The sequence below is a fragment of the Alligator mississippiensis genome, chromosome 8 (assembly GCF_030867095.1).
Source record: "Alligator mississippiensis isolate rAllMis1 chromosome 8, rAllMis1, whole genome shotgun sequence".
In the NCBI taxonomy this organism is placed as follows: domain Eukaryota; kingdom Metazoa; phylum Chordata; order Crocodylia; family Alligatoridae; genus Alligator; species Alligator mississippiensis.
In genome coordinates this window covers 82,873,363-82,885,820 of record NC_081831.1, presented here as the reverse complement: position 1 = coordinate 82,885,820, position 12,458 = coordinate 82,873,363, and the positions used below count along the sequence as shown (strand labels likewise).

At 47.1% G+C, this 12,458-nt stretch overlaps 1 long non-coding RNA gene across 1 annotated transcript in view; it reads left to right on the top strand.

Moving 5' to 3' along the window:
• Positions 1–12,458, top strand: part of LOC132252185 (uncharacterized) — a 51,011-nt gene that overhangs the window by 13,399 nt on the left and 25,154 nt on the right. The window contains exon 3 of the long non-coding RNA XR_009464041.1: positions 11,103–11,339. This is a non-coding gene — a long non-coding RNA (uncharacterized LOC132252185). The remainder of the gene's footprint in view (positions 1–11,102; positions 11,340–12,458) is intronic.

Here is a 12,458-nt window from a genome sequence, read left to right as displayed (position 1 = left end):
AAAAGACAATTCCTGCCTTGAGGAACGTCCAGTCTACATAGACAAGAGGCAGCAGATGGAAACGGGTATGGGGAATACACAAGGTATTGAGACGGTTCGTGTGATAGGCACCAGATGAGACCACTCCCCAACTGTGGTTGGGCTTACATTGAAAGGCAGAGAAGATGTCACCTCTTGACCAAGTGAGTTTTACTGGGGCAGGGGGGGATGTTATTCACCGTAGGCAGGCTGTTCTCCATATGCATGGTCTATAGCTCTCAGCAAGGACCTGAAAGCCTGTTGTTTATCTGCACCCTTTCCCATCTGATGCAAGAAGATAAAGCTGCTATTCCCATTGTGCTGTAGACAAAGCACCATCTTCCTCGGGAGGGAAAACTAAATGCCTTAACTAAATTCTTCATCAGTCTGAAGTCTGTGGCATTGTTTTTTGCTGTTTTTACTGTTCTCAGGCAAAACAAAACCCAATTTTAAACAGGAGACTATAGAACAAGAAATCGCCCACAGACCGGACTGTGTTAAGTGTGGTTTAAGCAGGGATTTTGGATTCTAATCTTGTTACCTGGATTAGTTTGTGTGATTTGCTACAGGTTTACTGCTCCTTAGCTTTTCTCTCCTAGCATGGCCCCCATCTCTCTCTCCTTGTCTTTTGTGTTCTAATTTCTCTCCTTATACTGCACTTTCTGCAAGTCCTTCCACAGCATTTGATGACATGAACTTGGGCTCACAAAAGCTTGTTCTTTCTATACACGTATCTTAGTTAGTCTGTCACGGTGTATATCTTCTCTGCTTTCTGTTTGTTTTACTGCAGCTCAAAAACCATCTCTGAAATGATTCATAGATGTTAGGGTCGGAAGGGACCTCAATAGATCATCGAGTCCGACCCCCTGCATAGGCAGGAAAGAGTGCTGGGTCTAGATGACCCCAGCTAGATACTCATCTGATTGGAGGGAGAGCCTGAAGTCGGGCAGAAACAGGGCAGGATTAAAGACTAACTTGGTCAGAAAGTTAAGGTGCCTCCCTGCCCTGCCTTCTGCCTGAAATAAGGTTGTAGTGGCACATTGCAAAGAGAACGCAGCTCGGTTCCATGCTGGGGCATGACAACGCCTACTACCTTCGTCAGTGCTTCATGCTAACCTGGGCCTAGCTGTAGCCGTCTCTTGAAGGAAACCCAAAACCTTGAGTCCTCTAGAGTTACTTTTCTCATGGGACAGTGATTTGGAGCCCCAGGCTTCCCCCAAACAGCAGATGAGCTACAATGATCAAAGCCATAGTGGATGTTAATTCTATCGGGCTCGTTAGTGTTACATTAGGAAATTGGCCCCACGGTATATTGGACACTAAAAACGAGGTCCATATCCCTTCAAATCAGATCATACTTGCATAGTACATTATCTTGGAACGTGCCAACTCGTTCATTTCCGGACCTTTCCACTCTAATTTGTTTGCTGATTTGCACTTCAAAATAATTCAGCAGCTGCAGCTGCTGCATCTTGCTCAAAGCTGAGATGTTCTCTGTTTTAAAGTATCTCTGGCCATTCAGCATGTTGCAGGTGAGATCCACTTGAACTAGGATCGCATCCAAAGTGTGCCGGCATTAATCTCCTATTGAATCAGGTTGAATTCACTCTCCAGAAAAGGGATAGGCAACCTTTTTCTAGCTGCAGGCTGGAACAGCCCATCCCAAGTCAGAGCCGAGTGGGGCTTGCTCTTTTCCTTTTCTAACATGGCTGCTGCCATTGGCGTTCCTCTTTCCTGCTCTTCTGGACCAGTCGGCCTCACCTCAGTCCCCAGAAAAGCCATGGAGCAGGTCGCAAAGGGATCCATTTCTAAGCATTTGGAGGAGGAGAAGAAGGTGATTTGGATCAGTCGGCATGGATTCACCAGGGGCAAGTCCTGCTTGACCAACCTGATTGCCCTCTGTGATGGGATGACTGGCTCTGTGGATGCGGGGAGAGCATTAGACATGATATTTTATTTCTTCTGGAGAAGAGAAGGCCAAGGAGGGATTTAATAGCTGCCTTCAGTCCCTGCAGGGGGGCTGCAAAGAGGATGGAGCTGGGCTGTTCTCAATGGGGGTAGATGACAGGACAAGGAGCAATGGACTCCGGCTGCAGCAAGGGAAGTTGAGGTCCTATATGAGGAAAAACTCTCACCAGGAGGGAAGTAAAGTACTGGAGCAGGTCACCCAGAGAGGTGGTGGAGCCTCCATCCTTGGAGGCTTTTAAGACCCGGGTAGGCCAAGCCTTGGCTGGGATGATGCAGTTGGGGCTGGTCCTGCTTGGAGCAGGGGGTGGACTAGATGTGACCTCCTGAGCTCCCTGCCACCCTTATTTTCTATAACTCTATGGAGGAGGGTGCAAAGTACTATAGTCTGCCATCCTCTGCAAAGAGGATTTTAAAGGCTTGCACAAACAGTACTTCTAGTTGGGCAATGCTGAGAGTTGCGATTGTATTTCATATGTCCTAGAGCTATAGATGGTGTCCTCACACCCATCCCTGCAACCCTTCGGACCTGTCCTAGAACATGCAAGAGCTATTGCTGGTGATGCTGGGAACAAGGAGCTGCAAGTGCATTGACAGGAATGATTGCTACATTTATACCGCTCTTTACCGTATAAAAATAACTGCTCTAGTTTCTCCCCTCTTGCTTTGTACTAGTAAGTCTAATATGGCAATTTTAAGAAGCATGCTATTCAGAATGACAGATCAGATTTCCTCAAGAAACTGCACATCAGAAAAGAAGCAGTTGTTTAAAGTATATATATAAAGCCCTGTCTGTACCAAGTCTTCTTGCTACCTGTTTTGCCTGGTAGCGGTGTCCACAGAACTGGGCTAAGCAGCGGAGTGAAGGAATTTTTTTGCATGTGCCTCATTCTCTTTTTTTTTTTAATGTGGTTTTGCCAAGTTTGATTCATCAAGCCAAAGTGGCAACTCTGCCCCACTTAGCCCACTGATTTTTTTTTTTTTTTTTTTTTTTTTTTTCTCCAGTTCACTTCAGCAAATGGATGACTTTCTATGTTGATGTCAATTCAGTGGTTACGTATAGCTTTGTTTGCTTGTTTTGTATTTCTGGGAGGACAGGGCGATATGAGGTGGCTGCTTTCAGATGGAGCCATTCCCAGCTGAGAACATCTGCAATGTGTTCAAAGCAGCCAACGCTATTATTTTTTTTTTTTTTTTTTTTTAGGCTGGTGCTGATGGATGCGGAAGGTGATAATAAGAGCAGACAGCATGCACAGACTCAAAAGAAGCCCAAACAGACTAGTATGCCTCAAATCAGAATATTGTCTGCCTGGAGGAGACTCTAAGTGCGGACATGGAAACTATTGTCTGCTGTAGTGGACCACGAGCCGGGGCTCTGAGCTCTACTCCTTTCGTTGCTCTGTGGCGTGACAAGGAGCAACTGGTTTAATTGCTCAATATCTACTTTAAATCCCTATCTTGCAGGGAGGTAAATACAAAGGGAGCAAAATCCAAGGCCCCCTTCTATGGGTTACCTTGATGCCATGATTAATGGCTTAATTGCAGCATAAATGGCAAGGGTGCTACATGTCCATTCAGTTTAGGTTCCATAAAATGGCAATCCAGCCATAAAAATGTTCGGATAGATGTAGAACATGTTGATGGCTGGTTGGTATGGTGCCTTAAATAGAAGAAGCCAGTTGACTCTCTCACTGCTACCTGAATAGAAATGCTGCTGACCCAGTTTGTGATGTGTGTATGTGAATCCACACCACCCCCATTTATTGGAAAATGAGCCGGAAGGCGGTTTGTCCTAACGTATTCTGTGATGATGATGTCTTCCTGAATCTGTATAGTGGTACATCTCTTTGGGGTGGACATTGACAGGGTTCTTTCATAAAGTTGTTTTTATGATAGTTTCAAGACCTGCTATTATCATAAGGCAGTTTATAAAACTATTTATCAAGAGAGTCTTGAACACAGGAAAAGTGCCAGAAGAGACTAGTTAAGCAGTCTTTGATTTTTAAATACTTTAATCAGCACACTAAATCTCAATGAGATGGTGCTTACCTGTCTGCTTTAGAAAGCTGAGACAGTTTTGGGGCCAAGTAAGAAACATTGTCCTCCCAGCCTGCTAAGAAGAAAAATACTGGGGCCTTGCTTACAGCCAAAAGTTGAAATGCTTTTTACAGTGGAAAAAACTCCTCGTATTGTTTTAGTGCTGAAGGATGCTTCCTCTGGAAGATAAAACATTTTCTACCTTGATTTGATGATCCTCTATATTTAGAGCATGCTTCTACCAGACTCTATTTAATCTCAACAAGATGAAATCCTATTGCTTGTCTTAGTCCCTTCCCCCAAGAATAAACTGGTTGGCAAGAGTACAGACTAATAGTAGTTAGAAATGATGGATGGTTGCAGGGCTGGATAAATCCTATCGCATCTTCAGAGCTACGTACCGCACAATATTTATTGTTCTAATCACAGTAAGGCTTCACGTCGTAACTATACTTCTGTCTCTCCTCTGCTTCAGCTCCCCGGATGGTCCTTGTTAGAGAGTCTGGGAGGATAATTATGTGCGGTGCGGCCGGTGAAGATGGCAGGGAGAGAACAAGGATCTTGGCTGACTTAGTCCTTGAGGCATCTTAGTAACTGTTCACTGGTTAATGGGGTAGTACCAGGGCTGCTCTTGTCACAGCATTGCACTCCAATCTGTAATGAATCCTTTGTGTTATCAAATGTCACTGTCTTAGCCAAGGGAGTAGGGAGTGTCCTATGGCCTGCAGCAGACCTCTCAAAGGAAATGTGACAAGTGTGGTGACCATCTCAGTGACATCAGCTGGCCCTGCACACTGATGGGATTTGTCTTTGTTCATTACTGCTTTATTAGCTCTCTTCCTCCTGCTTTCATTGCCTGCAATGAAATCCTGATCCTGCACTTGTGACATCCACGTTGTGGATGTAATTGCTATAAACATTGAAGTATGACATCAGGGTGTGGAGTAATGCCTCCACGCATATGTAGTAGGAAATGGGTATCTTATTCCGCTTCTGATTAACTTGAGGAAATCTTCACAACACGCTACCTCTGAAGCAAAGATTGCAGGAGAGTGTGAAAGACTCCAGGCAGTCATTTGGAGAATGAGCGTGCACACAGTTACAGTAAATAGGGGTAAATGAGTAAAATCAAGACCCTCCTTCCTTTCAGAGTAACCCTGGCACTAGGTCCTGGGATCAGCCAAAGCTTTCCTAGTGGTCAGTGTGCTGCATCCTGGGGTTGCTTGTACTTGCTGAGAAATACCGATACCTGGTACTGGTCACTGCTTGTGACACGGGAGCCCAGTCCCATCCACTTGAGCAGTTGTGCTCTGTGAAGCAATTGTATATATGCAGCAACGCTTTTCTTTCTAAAGCGGGGTGTGGGGGAAGAGCATGTTTTGCAAAAACGTTTCTGCGAGGCACCACTTTCTCGTAGCTGTCAGGACAGGCGGCCTCAGTTTTTCAAGCTTGATGCATTGCAGCAACCCATAATGCTTTTCCAGTCCTCCGTGCAGAGCATGCGAAGTAAAGAGTTGTGTTAAGCTTGGCTATATTTAGAGCCGGGCTCTCTAGATGGCATTTCCCCTCCGCCAACTTAGGAAGAACCCATTCAGGCAGAACACGCTTGTGCCAAAGACATCAGATGGCACGTGGGCATCAACGGCACCTGCAACCTACCCAAACCTCAACACAGAGCTGTCATGAGGATGCATCTCGCAGGGAAACTTGCTACAGGCTTGGGTTCAGGATGCAGAACCTTGGGGGAGCCCTGCCCATTCTGGAGTGGTTGTCAACATGTGCAAATGCTGTTCAGCATCTTATGTCAACTGAGTTCGTGTGGGTTCGGGTTGAGTTGTTACTAAATAAAACTGGTTGAAAAATGAGGGGGAAGAGTTCACGGAACTTCTTGCACAAGTGTTTGGTCTGCATTTCCTATGCACAGCGTGGATCTTTAAAAATCTCTGCCGATTTTTGGAGAGGAAACGTTGAGCAATCTTTCCCTGGAAAAGAGCCAGGGTGAGCCCATGCTACCACACAGTGCACACCCTGCAGTCAGACTGCCAGCTACGCGCATGTTGCTCTGCAAAGGGAAATAAAGAGTTCCTATGTTGGCTAGAGAGAGGCTATTCCTGGGGAAGCGTGCATACCGAGAAGCCATGTACCTTTATGCACCAGCTGCCTAGGAGCATTTATCCGGTGTCCCAACACCAACCTGCCCAGGGTGCTGCTGCATGAATTTTACACGTGTGAGCTTGAGTGTTTAGCCATGACTCTAGTGTGTAACACTGCATTGATGGAAGAGGATAAAATAATGGAAGAGGCTTTCTCTCGACTTCAACTATGACTCCAAGATCTCTCAGCCTCTGAACTACTGAGGAGGACATCCTCACCCCACAACTCGGAATCGCAGCACACCTACTCTTCCCTGGTAGAGTGCCTTACATTTATCTTTGTTGACTTGCATCCTATTTTGTTCCGCCCATTGATCCAACCTGTCCAGGTTGGCCTGTAATTGCTCCTTGCCCTCTGGTGTATTAACTTTGCCCCATAATTCGGTATCATCTGCGAACTTGGAGAGCGTGCTCTCCACACCCTTGTCTAAATCACTGATGAAGATATTAAATAACACTGGTCCAAGGACCGACCCCTGTGGGAGGGACCCCACTGCCCACCTCCCTCCGGGCCAAGAACGACCCGTCCACCACCGCTCTGGCGTGGCCCCTGAGCCAGTTGGCCACCCCACCTGACCATGTAGGCGTTCATTCCACGGCCCATTAGCTTCCCTGTGAGAATAGGATGCGAAACTGTGTCGAAGGCCTTCCTAAAACCCATGTAGACTACATCGGCCTCCGCTCCTGTGTCAAGGCAGTGTGTGACCTGGTCATAAAGGGCTATAAGGTTTGTCAGGCAGGATCTATCTGCGACGAACCCGTGCTGGTTTCCATTCAGCATCGTTTCCCCTGCTGGGCCTGCACAAATGCGCTCTTTGATTGATTGATTGATTTATTTATTTATTTATTTATTTATTCCTAGTATTTTCCCAGGGATAGAGGCAAGACTGGCCTAGTTACCTGGCTCCTTCCTTTTCCCCTTCTTAAAAACAGGCACCACATTGGCCTTTTTCAGTCCTCGGGGACCTGTCCAGAGCACCATGAGTGCTCAAACAGCCGTGCCGGCAGCCCAGCTATGACGCTGGCCAGTTTCTTCAGCCCCGTGGGTGGAGGTTGTCTGGGCCAGCTGACTTGGAAGGGCTGGATAGGTACAAGTGCTCCTTCGCTAAGTCAGCGCTCACCTTTGGCGGTCTGGTGCCTTTTGGACATCCGTCTGTGTTCAAGGTGGGGGGTTGTCTTGGTCGGTATTAAGGCATACTGAAGCAAAGAACTCGCTGAAGAGCTCTGCCTTTTTGTCTGCATCAACCACCAACTGCGCTGATTTGTCCTGCAGGGGCCCTGTGAGGGCACGAGAGGCTTGGCACGTAGGGATGAAAAAACTAGACTACCTCTCCAGTCCCGAAGTTCAGAGCAATGAGGAGGGGACTCCAGGACAGTCTTGTCCTCAGGGCCAGGTCGTGGAGCAGCTCCTGACTCAAGCAGACCCAGTGGGCTCTCCGCGTGCTCAGTCACGCTTGTCTGTATATCGTGACTTTGGAGAGTGACAATTATTTTGTACATGTTGCTGCTTTTAATGTTCAGTTTGTAGTAAATGTAGTCTGAAAACTTGCTTAAAGTATATTAACACTTGAAAGCTGTCCTGGCTTCTTCCCGTTCCAAAGCAGTATGTCAGTTCACTTCTCCCGTCTGTGCTCCCAGCTGTGCCCTCTGTGCCTACAGACGCAATCGCAGGCCAGTCAGCGCACCTGTCTGAAGGATGTCGCCAATGCAGAACTTGAAAACGAGGGTTGGTTTTACCTTTTATCTAGCTTTTGTCTAACCAAGCTCTGGGATGAGCCCTCTGGGATGGTGATGGGGTGTAGCAGTGCCCGGCCCTCCATGCTGGCACGTGAAAGCTTGAAAGCATTTGTGGCCAGGCAGTGCAGCCCTGACAGTGGGTGTTGCAGGTGGAAGTGGTGGGGCTGGAGCAGTTGGGATTGTGTTGGCTTGGTCTGTCCCTCGGGGAGACTCTGCCGGGAGCCTGGCTGCCAAAGTCGGGCACAGTGGCTCCTGCAGGCCTCTACTAGAGAGGGTGGGAGCAGCACTGCACCTCCAGACAGGGTGATTCAAACTATTGCCCTTTGCTCCTGGCTTATGTACAGTCCCTCCTGGTAGCTAGAGCTTTGTTCTCGTGCCAGAGGTCCCAGATGTGAACATGTGTCCACAGCAGCAGATGGGGGGGGGGGAGGCAGATTCTGTCCTATTAGTACTATAAATCTTGCTCAGAGCTTGGAAACGCACCATTTCAAAATCTTTGTACAGGAGTCAGATCTTTTGATTTATTCCGGGGTTTGTTTGTACATCCAGCTGGAAAGCCGGATTAGTCGGCACCGAGCCTGGAGCATCGTGGAGAGAAAGCGCATAGGACGTGTGAAGTGAGGTTTCCGATGGCTGACAAGGCAGTGATGGCAGCTGCATCAGGCAGGCTGGCGTTGTTGGAGGCGTTCACTTTGTCCCGTGAAATATGTAATCTTTGTTTTTCCTTTTACAAAATCTTCTTGGGGTTTGTGCTTCTTAAAACTTCCTGTTTCTTTTCTTATATTTATGGGTAGATGTCTTATGCATTCGTAATTCATTGGTTTACCAACTGTGCCTTGTGTCTCGCAGGAAAGCTGCAAGGTGATTAAAGAATGAGGCAATTGGTTTGAGGGAAGCATCAAGTCTGTTCAACTTGGGTAAACGTGGGAGATCTGAAGATGAACAAGGAGTGTTTGAAGGGTGTAGTCCAGTGGTTCTCCACCTTTTTTAGACTCAGGGCGGCAGCCCTTTATGAGAGAGGCCAGCTTTGGTTTCCACTCTTTTTTTGACTGTGAAAATGTTAGAGAGCAATTGCTCTGTTGTAAAGAACTCTGGAAACCCGCAGCAGGGCAGAACGTTTTTAGCACGGTGGATTCCTGCTTGAGATCTCTGCGTTCATCTTGGGGAATTGTGCAGGTGTTTGCACTGAACAGTGCTAGTATTGCCTGGCACCCTGGCGCTGCAGCATCCTGGCGGAGAGCCATGGGTGTGCTCGGAGAGCAGTGACCCAGGCTGGCACGGGAGGGGTGGAACAAGGGCCGGTGGAAGCGAGCAATGGCAATGTGCATTTGCACGCATGATCTGTTCCTGCGGTCAGGTGACGCAGATAGGGAAGTGGTCTCCAGGAGGAGTATACCATCCCAGCATGTCTGTCGCTTTAAACCTGGACTGGGAAAAGCACTTCAGAAGAGGGTCTAGGAATAAATCTAGCCTAGGCTGTGGGATGAGTACGATGCCCTCGCGCTTCTGATTTCTGCTATGTAGCCATGGCTTCACACTAGCCTGATGATTCACACTTTGTATAAGGGGGCTATTTTGATCAGCTAGTCTGAATTTCCACCGTTGATTCCTGAAGTAAATCCATCATTTCAGGTTTCATGGACTGTAGGGTGATCTAAGGCAACGCCCTTCTCTAAGAACAATTTTTCCACCTATTTAGTTGGTAGATGTCATGTCTTTTATTAGACGCAAAGAACCTTGTCTGCCTATGTCCTTAGACCAACACTGCCCTAACCAACAACCCTATGTCTTTCTCTAATATTTTTCCTAGCCCTACATTTTCTAAAACCCTTGTTGGGTTCATTTACCATTCGTAGAGAGGGTTTGGAAATGAAATGCAAATTGGTAGCCTAAATCTCTTCTTTTAAGCCCAATTTCCCCCTTTTCATGCACACACCTGAAAGGTGGACTACACTACCCAGCGTAGGGACTGACAGCAGTTCTGTTGTTGAGCATACGATGCACTAGCATTTTGCCATCAAAACCCAGTACAGGAGGAGGAGGAGGAGGAGGAGAAGCACGTGCCAGAATACTGGGAAGTGGCAATGCCAGCATGTTTGATACTTTGGATGCGTCTCTCAATAAAATTGCACAGGTGAACTTTCTGCATCTGTTGTTCTGCCGGGAGTTGTGTGTTACACCAGAAATCAAGCATTGCTACTTTATTAGGTTGAGCAGAATCAACACCCAGCCATAAATCTCAGTTTAGTGTCTCCCTTTTTTTTTTTTTTTTTTTTAAAGAAAAAATGTCTTTCATACCGCTTCTGTGGGTGGATTAGGAAGTACGTGTGATCATTGGTCCTAGCTGGCTAAGGATTTGTACATGCTGTTATTGTTGCTGCCCCATTATCTCCTCTATCCTCGGTGCTGATCCCTTTTGTTTGTGCTTCTTTACGACTTGATACTCCTCCTTTCTTAAGTTACAGCTTAGGTAGGGCGCTCTTCAATGGGACTCGATCTGATTGACCCCTGTGTGCCACCACAGTACAATGATTTGAGGATGGTAATGCATAGGCCTGATTGAAAGCAGTTCTTCAGAGTAAACATTGGATCATCCGGGAAGAGAGGTTCCCAAGCCGGCTTCGATGTCGCAAGGGATGAATAAACAGTCTCATGCCATTCTTGGCTCTTAGTCTAACGGCAGCAGGAGGCTGGACATAGATGTGCCTGCATGTACACTTCAGGTCGGACAGCAGTGCGGGACAAGTCTGCATTGTGCTGCACAGTGCTAAGGGGGATGCTGTGAAAGCACCCCCACCCACTCGCTCCACGCGCACTAAATACTGGAAAACATGTCACACAACTGCTTTTGTGTGCATGCCCAGCGCTGCTCTGTCTCGCCATCTCCAGGGTGCTTACTGGTGTGGTGCCCCGCTCCAGCGTGGCTGCATTGCTTTCGTCAGCCTTCTGCGCGTACATGTCCAGAGCGGGGCTGTGTGGGCAGGGGTGTTTCCATAGGATGGCTTTTGAGCACAGTCCCCTATGGCAGAGAGTTGCCCTGAGCCTCTCTGAGCTTTCTTTTTTCTGTCATCCCATGTTTATAAAAGAAGTGAAGTGATGTGGCTGGAAAGAGTGGGAGCTGTGCTGCTTGTGGCAGTGAGGGTCTGACTCATGGTTTCGATGTTCTCTGACTCATGATTTTAAATCTTTCAGGCTGGAAATACTGCACTCTGCTTCTGAAAATGGACTTCAAACAGCCAGAGATGGCTGGGGGACAGCTGTCTTGCCCAGGGACCCTGGCTGACTGGGGGAGTGCTGGCAGAAGCTATTCTCCTGGACCCATGAGACACCCTTCCCTCTTCTCCCCCACCCCGGCCTGTTGTATGGAGAGCACCTGTAGCTGATACCTGCTTCACTGCTGGCATAAGGTCTTGTGCAGAACTCATACAGGTGAGAGCCTTCCCTTTCCTGTGTACATCGACCACCCTTGCACTCATGCAACCTTAGCAAGCTACAGATGATTACCTCCTGGAACAAATGTTTGCGGGGTATCAGTACAAGGGAGGTTAGAAAGAAAAACCTGGTCACACAAGCTGGAAGGAGAGATTGCTTGAGTGCGATGAGACTTGATGTTGGGCAAAAGCTAAAACAAAGCTCTGGACACTTGACACGGTAGAGGTTTCCTCCCACATCCACATGAGCTCTGACCCTGTCCTGTGTACAAGGAGCAAGCCAACAGCTTTATCTCAAACAGATTTCATTTCCTAGCAAATGGTTTTGATTTCTGAGACACAAGGACCTTTTTATTTCTTTATGCAAAACTGTTTTTGTTTTCCAAATTCAAAGCCAAATATGACACTTTATCAAGAAGAAACAAAACCTCTATGAAAACAATCCAAGCAGTGCTGAAAGGCAAGTGCAATATCTGACCCCATAATTTGATGTAGACTGAGCCAATAACAGTCTGCAGTAATAATAGAAACATCTTTGGGTGGTCATAAATTATGCCATTTAAAAACAATCGGTGCTCTTGATTTCTGAATGTGCTGGCTCAGATTGCTGAGATGATCCTTTCAGAGAACACACTGGACAGTGAGGAGTTCAGATTAGCTAGTGGCACTTCAAAGATGTCTCTGTTTGCAACAGAAGGAGCAATGACACTCGCAGGCAACAGCCTGTAACTATTAAAATGCATTTGAACTATCAAAACCCTTCCCTGAAACACCGGTAGTTACACTTCTGTGCAATTATTTTTCTTTTAAACTAAATCACTTTGTTTGGAGAGGGAGCTCTAAATGTGCTAATGCATTTTATTATTGTGGTCATTGACCAGGCCTTTGGCACAACAGTCTCACTGTAAATTTGGACTTGCTGTGGTACAGTAGAGATCACAATCTGCTCCTCAGACTTCAGCCATAAAAAACTGGATGTGTCTGAAAGCATAACCGTGTAATGGGATTGTTGGCTGGCTATGTATAGAGGTGGAGTACAGCCCAGGTCTGAGATGTGGTGAGGTGATCTGCTCAGGTCCCTTCCGACCCTACCGACTATGAAACGATGAGGTGTTCA